Source organism: Limulus polyphemus, unplaced genomic scaffold, assembly GCF_000517525.1.
Source record: "Limulus polyphemus unplaced genomic scaffold, Limulus_polyphemus-2.1.2 Scaffold1107, whole genome shotgun sequence".
NCBI lineage: Eukaryota > Metazoa > Arthropoda > Merostomata > Xiphosura > Limulidae > Limulus > Limulus polyphemus.
In genome coordinates, this window is record NW_013666717.1 from 293305 (window position 1) to 305629 (window position 12325).

Sequence of the window (12325 nt, forward strand, 5' to 3'; positions counted from 1 at the left end):
AACAATACGGTCTTCCAAAATTCCAGAGCATGCAAACATCCTTGCATTTTCCAGGGCAAATAGCACCACACATGTGACTGGTCAATCTCATTACAACACAGGTTAGGCTGCAACCTCTAAATATCATCTGAACAACCACTGGAGGACACTTCTGTTACCATCATTATACAAAGTGTAGTCCTGAGCAATATTCTCCCCAAGCAGTAATAGAGAATAACAAAAGTAGCTTAGCTTCACAATGCAGAACAGAGAATAAATTAAAAACAAATACTTTCATACTACAAGATATATAGAAACACATACACTATATTCAAATATCACACAATAAGTATAAATCTATACAGTTAACTGTGCACAATTAAAAGAGCTGAATTGCCTACACTTAAGAGGGAACATGGTGACTGTTACTGATTTACCAATTCATAGAGGTTTTGTGCTGTTCTTTCTTCCATTACTCCACTTCAAATAAAAATATTATTAGAGAAAATATATATGTTAAATTGTGTAATAAACCATAAAAAAATAATTTCTAACATGTATGTTTTAGTTACATTAACTGAAATTCAATAAAATTCTATATATTTTTGTGTATGTACACAATAACAAATAACAGTAGGTGTTTGCACATATCACCCATTGTTCCACTGTTTTCTTTCTACTTGTATTAACAAGCAACATACTTAAAATATATCCAGTTCGGTATATGCTACTGTATGAAATAATGATTTTGTGGTTTGAACTTCATCTAACCCTTTAAATGCATACTTTTTTTGCACATTCTGCCAGAATTATTTTCATGATTTCCCAATACTTATTACTACACCTTATAAAATTTCAATTTTCTTAATTTCGTGGATCATAACATGGTTTGGATTAGTTTTCAGCCAGAGAGAGTAAATGTTATTACAAGCTATCACCATCTGATGGGTAAATTGGGATTTTTGGGCAGATGCTGTTAGCATCCACTCAGTTTTAAGGTGTTAAAACATGTGATCAGTGTGTAATATTATAAAAGGGAGAAATATCTTTGTGTTTACATTGATATAGTAACAGCTGTGAATACACTAGTACTTGAATTTCTTCTGGTACAATTAATACTACCTGTTGATTTGTTTTTATTACTTTAAAACTTAGACATATATCTTCATGTATGGAAAAATTAGATGCTACTTTGTTATTGATCTGTTAAATGCTCAACAATGTATTATCAGTTGATCCCTGTTGCAAAAACAGATCGTATCTTCTATCAAAACAATGGAACAAATGTTCTTTATATTTCTGCATGAGTATGTAGATTCCAAATCTGTAGTCCAAGTTTACCCTTTAAATGAATCACTTGATAAGTAAGGAGCACAAAATCTGTTTTTTTATTCCCCTCTAACACTTGTTGGCTTTTTCAATATCTAAAATGCCACACCACACAGTGACATCATAAGTTATATCTTTAGAATGTTGGGATAATGAAGGCCCACCCTAGTACAGATGAATTATTTTTACAAATGTTAGACCTCATTTTACCTACCCCTTTCAGAACTTAATGAATTGCTACAAACAGAATATGGAAGTGTTAAATATTATTAGATTGTGTTTAATTGTCATTAAAAACTGGGCTTGAACTAAACATTTTTTTATAAGTAATTACACAGGTACTATATTTGGCCTTCATATCAGGCTCATATCATGAAGACATAACCTGTGACTATAGAAAAACAACATAGTATAAACCTACGGATATAACTAATTAGTCCACAATGAACTTTTGGTATGAAAAAATTACACTAGGAGGCAGTGTGCTCGAATTTTAATTTTGTGTTTGAAAGCAATTATCTTGCAGTATTCACAAGCATTCACCAAAGATGTACACCCCATAATTTTTACATTTAAATGTTCATTTTGCCCCTCAAACATTTGTACATTTGCTGTCATGTTAAACTTATATTAATGTTTTTCATTACCCATTCAAGCCATCTCTAAGCATTATTAGTCTCAAAGTGAGTTCCTCGTCATCGAATCTGAATTCATCATAGCGATTAATCGAGGTTGTGTAAGTCTAGATGTTTATCTTTGTTATTCCGCGTATAACTTTTTTTAAGTATGTTCTCTCACCTATCCGCCACCATAAATAAATCATGAAACCATCTTTAAACTTCGTAACCTGAATATAAAAATCATCAAAAGGAGAAACAATATTTCCTTCTTCACACAGTGCTGCTCTGCAAAATTAATTCCAAAATTTGTGAAGATCAAGTTATCAAAAAACTTAAACCAGTTTTCAGGTATTATCCAAAACATGCAGAAAAAACTCCAAAAAGCAACCCCGAATTCCAAATATCAAGAACTGGACTAATTTCAAAAACTCAAACAAAAATTAGATCACCAACTAGCCTGTTTTTTTAAAAAAAGTAACTGATGATGATAAAACATTGTACACTTGCTGTTATGTTAAACTTATATTAAAGTTTTTTCTTCATTACTCATTCAAGCCGTCTCCAAGCATTATTAGTCTCAAAGTGGGTTCCTCATCATCGAATCCAAACTTCTATGTTTGTAAGAAGCTTTACCAAGGTTTGTGAGTGCTATAATTTCTTAGAACTAAGTTTCAAAATGGAAGTACCAAGACTATGCATAATACTCAGGTGATAAGTTTTCATTCTGGTGTGAATTATGTTGATGTATATATGTAAACAAATTAGTCTTCATTTATAATACAGTGGAAATTTATTATAAACTATACTTAGAAAACACACAGTAAAATACAGTAGAAGTTATTTAAGAACACTAAGTAATAAAAATGAAAAGTTTCAAACCTTTTATAATTTGCCTCAGAAGGTTTGGAGATATTTAAGATTTTAGGGTGGGAAATGAACAGATCTTACTATTAATATAAATAAAGATTTATCTGGCCAAATCTATAATTTATTTTGATGTTATGCTTGGTTATCTCATTCAGCATTTTATGCATACACATGTGAATTTTTTGTGCTTTGTCCAATAGCAACAACAGGTTTTAGTTGTTTCATTTCAGCAGGGACCAAATGTTGACCATTTCTTGGTAGTTCCCAATACACAATGTGAGACATACTTGGAATAAATAAGAACCCAATTTTGACTAATCAAAAAATTTAAAGGAAAAGCATGGGTTCAGTAATGTATCACCCATTGTTCAGCTGGAAATAAAGGAGAAGCATGGGTTCAGTAATGTATCACCCATTGTTCAGCTGGAAATAAAGGAGAAGCATGGGTTCAGTAATGTATCACCCATTGTTCAGCTGGAAATAAAGGAAAAGCATGGGTTCAGTAATGTATCACCCATTGTTCAGCTGGAAATAAAGGAGAAGAAAAACAACTAGTGTGAACGAGTATTATCCAAACACCCTTAACATTAGACTAGCATGAATACATAAATAAAATTTATGAGCAAGACTTCTAAGTAAAACATAATGACCCTCTTGTAAACATTTCTGAAACTTGGAAAAAATCTCAATAAGCATTTTAGATCCTTCTTATAAATGTAATAAACATTACATTTTCTTAATGAACCCCCCATATGAATGAAATACCCTTTTAACCAATTTCTCTAGGCTTTGCATATGTCTTTTTAACTTAATAGACCTGTGGCACCCATTCCTAAAATCTTTCATTTCACAGAAAAAAAAAGAAAAAGTTAATCCTGTATTTTTGTTAACTAACAATTCTTCATTAAAAGTAAGCCAGTTCATCCTGTACAATTTACACTATTTAATTTGTAATTCTCATTAAAGACATCTCATTACTTGAAACATAATGCTGGACTTTATCAGCTGGTAAAGTAGGGAACTAACACTTGGCAGCCTGATTAGTTATTTTATTCAGTAATACAACAATGAATAACCTCTAAACTGGGTTTACATAGTAAAAAAAAGGTATGGACATGTATGTTTTTCAGTGAAAAAGAAAATCTTTTTATACACTGTAAGACACTAACTTAAACAGTATTAATGTTAATTTCAACTGTATATTAATCAACTGTGATTCTAAAATATTACAAGTTTTGGCACATGGTACCTCATTCTCGTAGTCTATACTGAATACAACACAATTATACAGCACAATCAACAAAAACTAACAAACGTCAAGAATGCTTGAGAAGATGGCCAGCAAAACCGCTGTAAACATTCAGGTGGAGAAAAGAACTAATAAAATGTTTTCATTTGCATCAAAACTGTTGCAACTATACATTACTACTAAAACCTTGATCTTATGTAAATCTAAATACATTTGAATGAATTACGCTACCTTGGCTAAAATCAGTTTTCTTAGTTTTACTTATAACCTTGGTAATAAGTAATAACAATCAACATTTTGCAACACTACTAACGAGCTAACAATACACTAGTAGTCATATTCTATGATTATGAACACACTATGTGAGTTGCCAAGTAACAACCTTTCAAGGTAACAAAACAAGAGAAAAGGAGAAAATCCTATGTTGATAACCTTGAAAAGGTTTTGTCCCAGTCAAGAGAGAATTACTGCAAGAATAGAGATACGGTTAGAAACAGTAAGGCTCAATATGCAAAACAAGCCTAATTAATAATACAGCCAAAGAAAAGACTAGCACTCTGGCTATATGGAAGAAAAAGTATATCAAAGATATCAGCAAGAGCCAGGAAATGTTGAGAGATAGTTCTAAAAAAAGCTACAAGAAGGATAGGTATAAAGCCCAGTGACTCTCGAGACTTAGTACCAGGAACAGCTATGAGACGAGTGTAAAAAATTGTTAAATTAAACAGTAAGGAATGGGAGCACCAAAAAAGTAAGGAAACAAGGTAGAAATGGGCAGGATAATATTACAAAACTTGGTGGTTTTTGACAAGGTGCAACCTCAAAGTGGGTGTAGCTATTGTTCTGCCCATTCCTATTTTGTGTTTTACTTTAAACTTTGATCCAGTGATAGACTTGAATTGAGTTTTATCAGTAGCTAATCCTTGCAAAATACTAAACAAATTCAAAAATTTCAAACATCACCAGTTTGATACTATTCTTTTGGCCCACCCCTTAATAGTCAGATTACATTCATGTTTCTGTACTTGGTTCCTGAAACAAAGTTTACAAAAGAGAAATTTAGCTAAATAAACCTTTCATTTAGTTTGAACAATTACCAAGTTACATAAAGCACACAAAGTAGGAATGGGTGGAATGATGGCCACAACCACTTTGAGGTTGTACAGTGTTAAAAAACACCAAGTGTTGTAATGTTATCCCACCCATTCTTACCTTGTTTCTTTATTTTTGATGTTCCCATTACTACTTATTAATTTTTTTATTTAAAAATGTTAACACTTGTTTAATAATAATGGTTAGGTAATGGCCATTTACAAACACACAGAAAAAACTGAACAGAATACACAACATGCAGACAGCAAGGAACCTGCATATCCACCCTTTACAAAAAGTAAAAATTTAACCCCAACCTTATATTTCTAAGGAAATCATTGATTCCTCTTAAAAACTTTTGTAAATTGTCAATGCCAACTCATTCCATTAGTTAATCACCTTGTTATAAAAATTAGCCTGTCACTTCCAAATCTTACATTTGTGTCCTCTTGTTCTATAATCTTGAGAATACAGGACAAAGAAATCAGGCTTTTTTTCCTATCGATCCCCAAGATAATCTTATAAACATAACTATAATTACTTCTTACCCTCAAGATACAAAATAAGAGATGTTAAACTATCCCTGCAAGATAACCCTTTCATCTGAGGTGTGATAACGTATCTTATTTTCTCTTGAGAAAAGGATGGTAAGTGGTGATCTTATTAACATTTACAATATTATCTGGGAATTAATAGGATAAAGGCCCCTGATTTCTTTTATATTCTGCAGACAATGAAATGACACAAGTTTTAATATTTTGAGAGATATTGTAGGCTCTATTTAATTAAGACAGTTTCATTTTTCTAACAAGGTGATTAGCTTATGGAGCAAGTATCTATAAGTATTAGTTGAGGTCAGCACTTTACCAAAACTTAAGTGTGTAACAGTCTAAATCACAAATAAATAGCCATTATAATCAGGTTGGAAATACAAAAAAATGCATTTATTAACTACCCAGAGAAGTCAAAAATGAAAACTTTTTAAACAATTGGAATACAAAATTTATATCTTCCTAAAACACAAGTTAATAAATACAAGCCTGTCTTCTTGGGACGACCTTTCCATTCCAGGAATCATCCTTTCCAACAATTCAATATCCTTTCTAATGTAATGGGCGGCACCCTCAGGGCTAATTGTTGGAGTTTCAATTATACTGCCGATTACACCCAATTTATTTAGTTGAGGATTGCAGTGGCAAGTGGAGCTCACAAGTCACTAAATCAAGGTAACTGACAGTTAGAATAAAGAAACAGATTCCAAGACTAACATTGAACAAAATATAAAACATTTATTAGGTCTTTCCACAAAGTATACACTGTTAACATCAATAGTTAAACATTCAATAAATCATTAGTTTACTTTTCATCCTTTTAGTTAACTAATTAACACTATTACTCAATACATATAGAATAGCTCTCTCTAGTATAAACAATAACTACATTAATTGACCAAAAGAGATGGTAATTTTCATACTTACAACCAATGTATTTCTGGAGATATTCATGTTCATAGTGGAGATAACTGCTACTACTTGGAGATAGCTTCTGGAGATCTTTTTGTCAGCCCTGGGAGAACTTAATTCTTCGTGGAGAGAATTCTGATTTTTTAGCTCCAGACATGAGTTTTTAAACCATATTTTCTTTGTGTTTTTTCAACTTTCCAAATAGTATTTCTAACTACCCGCAAATAATTCTAACATTTTACTGGTCAATCTGTGCAACTTCCCGAGCTAGTCCAAAACAAGAACCAAAACTCTCAAGTAATTGGTTACTGTAATGGTGAGTGCTACGGTTGCCTTTTCACTTGTACTATTACACTGGTCTGGAGTAACAGATCTCGCATCAAAGTGCCGATTTGAAATGTTATCATAAACTTTTTAGTAGCCTTTACCATACCACTAACTCAGCATCGGTAACTTGTCACTGTCAAACTTGTGGCTAGCATTTTTCTCAACATCTCTGTTGTAGCTTCATTTTTTATAACTCTTAACTCGTGATTCTCAATACCACTTAACCAGTTAGCTGCACTTCCTAGTTCTTGGCCTTAGTTCGTAACACAGGCGTCTTTTATTTATGCCATTTCTTCATGTACATGTTCACTTAAAAACTCAGAAAATTGTTATAACTTATTTCTTCAATGCCCTTAAGATGCTAAAAATACTGAAGCAATTGTAAAATTCCCTCAAAAATATCAATTGCTTCACTAAAGTAAGGACCCCAAGACTGAAAATAATACTCCAAATGAGGCCAAACCAGTGACCTGTACATATTTTGCATGTTATGTTTTGTTGTAGAATTCAACTGATAATGAGGTGCAAATTATGGGAAACAGTTTTAGAAACTGTTCAGTATCGTTTTCTTCAACAAATGTTTAGGGAACAATGCTATTTTAGATTTATTATTAACTTCTAATCAAGAAATGATTGATAAGGTGGAAATTGAAGAAAATCTGGTTGCTAGTGGGCATTGCTCAATTAGATTTGATGTTTTGCTGCATATGGAGATAAAGAATAATGAGGTTTTAGTTCCAAATTACAAAAAGATGCGAGATAGATAATTGTAATTTCATTTTGTCATAGTTTTCTTTACTGTTCATTTATTATTTCTTCTATCCTGAAAATGTAAAAATTAATAGTAAGGACTTCTTCAAATACATTAAGGGTAAATAAATATTAAGATGGGAGTAGGGCCAATGAGGAATGATGTAGGAAAGCTAGTATCTGATGATTATGGGATGGCTGGGTTATTAAATTCTACTTTTTTATTCAATTTTTACTAATAAGATTTAAGTAATATTCCTCATCCTGAACAGTTGCCAGATGAAAACACGTTTGAAGAAGATTAAGGATTGGATATGTGAGCCACTTGCTACTATTTTTCAAAGTCCTTAAAAAGCAGTTAGGTGCCAGCAGGTTAATGTTACTCATCTTTCCAAGGGAGGTGATAAAAACTGTCCCTGTAATTATAGACCTATTAATTTTACATCAGTGATGGAAAAAAATATTGAAAGTCTGGTAAAAAGATGGTTTGCAAAGTCATTTAAATAAGTTTTAAAATTTTGTTGGATAGTTAGCATGGCTTCATAAATGGTAAATAGCTTTTAAATATAATACATGCAAGGTAAGGTTGGATATTTCAATTTGAATTATGAATATAATTCTGATCAGTATATTAAGCCATCCATGCAATATTGAATACAAGTCTAAAGAAGTTACAATGTCATTGTATAGGTCATTAGTTATGCCACATTTTGAGTAGTGTGTTAAGTCTTGGGCTCCTTTCCTTAGAAATGACACTAAACTGTTGGAAAGGCATCAGAGGAGGGCTACTAGAATGACAATTAGGATGAAAAAGTTGTCAATCATAATATGTGTTAATATTTCTGAAATTGTTTTCTCCTGAAAAACAGAAGAATTAGAGGGAATCTGATCAAGGTGTTTAAGATTGTTAAGGAAGTTGATAGTGTTGATGTCTCATCTTTTTTCATATTCAGTAATGACAATAGTAGGATTAGGGAACATAATATAAATTTTGGTAGGGTAGGAGTCATTATCAGTTTAGACAGCTTTATTTTACAAACAGGGTTGTTGGCCTTTGGAATGTGTTGCCTTCAGATGTAGTACATGTTGTTCATTTAAGGGAAATCTTGATAAACATTTGAATGATAAGGGCTGGCTTTAAGTTTTTAGTGTTTAATGTCATAAACAGAAGGGCCTAGATGGACCAAAGGGTCTCTTGTTGTCCTTTAATATTATCTTATGTTATTTAAAACCTTTCCCATAAGTCAAAATCCTTTCTTGAGTGGAGAGACCAAATCTGTACACAGTATTTCAAATGAAGCCTACCTAGTGTTTTTTATAATTACCTCTTTTGACTTGTAATCAATTTTTAAGTTTTTGATAATGTGCCACAAAAATTACCTAAGGAAGTCACATCAATGGAGGTTGGAGAAAAACTGATGTTTTAGATTGTAGAGTAGCTTGATGAGAAAAAAGTAATTTTTTTTATAATAAAATTTAGTCAAACTGGATTTTTGTTACTAGTATTGTGGTATGCCTCATGATTCAATGCTTGAGACTTTGCTTTTTCTTATTTACATCAATGATATTACATAGCATTTAAAAAACAACAAAGGGCCTATTGGCCCATTAAGGTTGTCCTACTTGCTTAAAGAAAACACACTCAAATCCAGTCCTGATCATTTAAATATTTATTAAACATTCCCTTAAACTTACTGTATCTATCATATCTGAAAGCAACCCATTCCAAAGGCCAACCACCCTGAAAGTAAAATCTGTCTATGATGAATATAACTCCCACACTGCCAAATTTTATATTTCTGCTTCCTTTTCCTACCATTCTTAATACTACATAAAAAAATGGATGATACATCACCACTGTCAATTCACTTATTCAATTTGAACACATTAATCAGGTCCCTTTCAACTCTTCTTTTGAGAGCTTAACCTGTCTTCATGTGATAAACTTTCATCTCATGTATCATTCTAATTTCTAGTAGTCTTCCTTTAAACTCTTTTCAACAGTTCATTGTCCTTAAAGTAAGGAGTCACAATACTCCAAATGAAGCCTAACCAGTGACCTATACATTGAAATGATAACATATTTTGACTTATAAGTTATATTCAATATTTCTGCAAATAGGGACATTATTAACCAGTTTGCTGACAACATTAAACTCTTAGGAATTTCTTAACTATATTGAAGATGTTGAGGTGTATTTAACTTACAGAATGATTTGGATCACAGGCCCGTACACAGAATGTTTGAAAGGAGGGTTCTAATTTGCAAGATCAAAAGCCAACACATATTCATATTGTGCAAGGCACAATCAGCATACAAAGCGTTCTAATGCTATGGGAGAGTCTGTAGGCATGCCCCCCCCCAGAATATTTGTATAAAATAGGTGCTACGAAATTAACTCTGGAAGCAATTTTGTTTAAAGAATTGCATGGCTTTTCACATAAAATCCACAAACATTAAACAGCAATTACCATGGCATAAGCAGCTTCACTATAACATTAACAGTATAAATATAATCATATATGCATAACCTTTTTTACATCACAAAATAGGGGGTTCAGCTGAAACCCCTCTGCATATGTGCGTGGATCAATTGGCAAGTTAGACAATTATTTAGCAAATTACCTTTCATTATAGTAAGTGCGAGGCAAGGCATTTGGGTTATCATAACTTGCATCACACACTTTTATTTTAATTATATTCTAGAAAGATACTTAAAATTAAATAGGGCTCCACTCAACAGCATGACTGAGGAAAGGTACCTTATCCAGAGTGACCAGATTTTCATATAAAAAGAAATGGGATCCCCTACTTTTTCTTACTTAGGGAAAAATACAAACAATGTATTTTTTATTTACATTACTGCTCCTAGTCATATATACAGATACCTCTCTCACTCACTGATGAGTGAAGATTTTCGAGCAATTTGTTGTTGGTCAGGAGTTTTGCATAAAATTCTGAGCAAGTGTCATTCATTATCATCCTCGAGTAATTTGGAATAAATGCTTCATTACTTAAAAATCAAATATCGGCTGTGAATAGCAGATGCGGTTTGAAATCCGCCATCTCTTTGTTTTGAGAGGTGCAAAATCACATTATTTAGTCTTAAGAAGTTACAACTACAAATTGAATTGGGTTGGATGCAAAGGAAACTGTTTTTTTTATTAAGAAAAATTAATTTTAACGAAAAACTAGACTTATCAACTGATATTGCCTTAATGATACAAGAGTATTTTTCTAATTTCCTCGAAAAAAATTAGTTTAATTACTTTATGCGAGGTTAAACTACTGGATAATCAACCACGTTCACAATTTTTCCTAACGCTTGTTCTTACGTCAACAAATTTTTCTTTTCAAAAATAATCTCGGCTCCAAAATTCTCCGATGAAAACCATACTGGCAAGAGGTACACCAATGAGAAAGAACTGTATTGGTCATGTGACTAGAGGCGTGTAACAAAGAGATGGCGGGACGAATAGGTGCTACCCTCTTCCTTTGTTTCGAACGTGACCTCGTTTCTAGTGTTTGGCCTGTAACCTAATGTAAGCGTAGAGTATGTTGACGGAAGAGAAAATTATATGTAACATATGTGTCCATGTGGATTATATTTACAAAGGAAAAACCAATTGAAGAAGCAAAAAGTGTAAGTGTTACTAATTTTCAATTTAGTAGTTGGATATCATTGATAGTTCATTGGAACAACCCGAAAAAATTATAGTCATGTAAATATTACGCATTCCGTCACACGACAGAGAAGGCGATGGCCTTATTTAAATAATAAGAACATATATTTCATTGGAGATGCTGTTTTCGTATAATGCGTGTTTTTAAAAATTATTCAGGATTAGATATGGTGTTTAATATCTATTATATTTTAAATAACTGTCGTGCTTATGTTAAGATCGTGGCTAAGTTTTGTTATTAACCGAGAAATCAGTCGGTTGGGGTTATTCACTCCAAGTTCCAACATGAGTACAAGTACTTGAAGTAGGACAAAGGATTTTATTTATTGTCTATTCAGCCCTGTATCTTGGCCGTTTTATAGATGCAATTTCCAGTTTCGTAAACTAAATAATAAACGTTGTTACGTATTATAATTTCAAATGGCCTGAAATTGAGTAGTTAAATTATACTTTGAATTTAGTAGTTAAGTAAAAGCCGATATATAGTCAGTTTATGATATTTGCCAACAAGAATGATACACAGTTTTCTTTTTAACACAAATACGTTTTAATATACACACAACAGTACAATTTACAATAACAGTTATTACAAATAGTTATTACAAACAATGATTTATAAACAAAAGTTTCATAAACTTACAAACAATATAAAGTCGCGGGTTCGAATCCTCATTACACCAAACATGCTCGCCCTTTCAGCCGTGGGGGCGTTATAGTGTGGCGATTAATTCGACTATTCGTTGGTAAAAGAGTAGCCTAAGAGTTGGCGGAGGGTGGTGATGACTAGCTGCCTTCCCTCTAGCCTTACACTGCTAAATTAGGGATGGCTAGCGCAGATAGCCCTCGTGTAGCTTTGCGCGAAATTCATAGTAAACAAACAGTTATAGTAGCTTCCAAAGTTTATAGCAAACTAATAATACATACTCTCTTTGGCGCATCGCGTTTCAGTTTTACGTAACAATACT

General features: G+C 32.4%; 1 long non-coding RNA gene across 1 annotated transcript; it reads right to left on the bottom strand.

Annotated features, from left to right (window-relative positions):
• Positions 1–2488: 2488 nt before the first annotated feature.
• Positions 2489–11078, bottom strand: LOC111086446. Its single transcript, XR_002611175.1, has 3 exons — positions 6615–11078; positions 6173–6352; positions 2489–3320 (listed from the first exon to the last, which is right to left on the bottom strand). It is a non-coding gene; the product is annotated as an uncharacterized LOC111086446 (long non-coding RNA).
• Positions 11079–12325: the final 1247 nt, after the last annotated feature.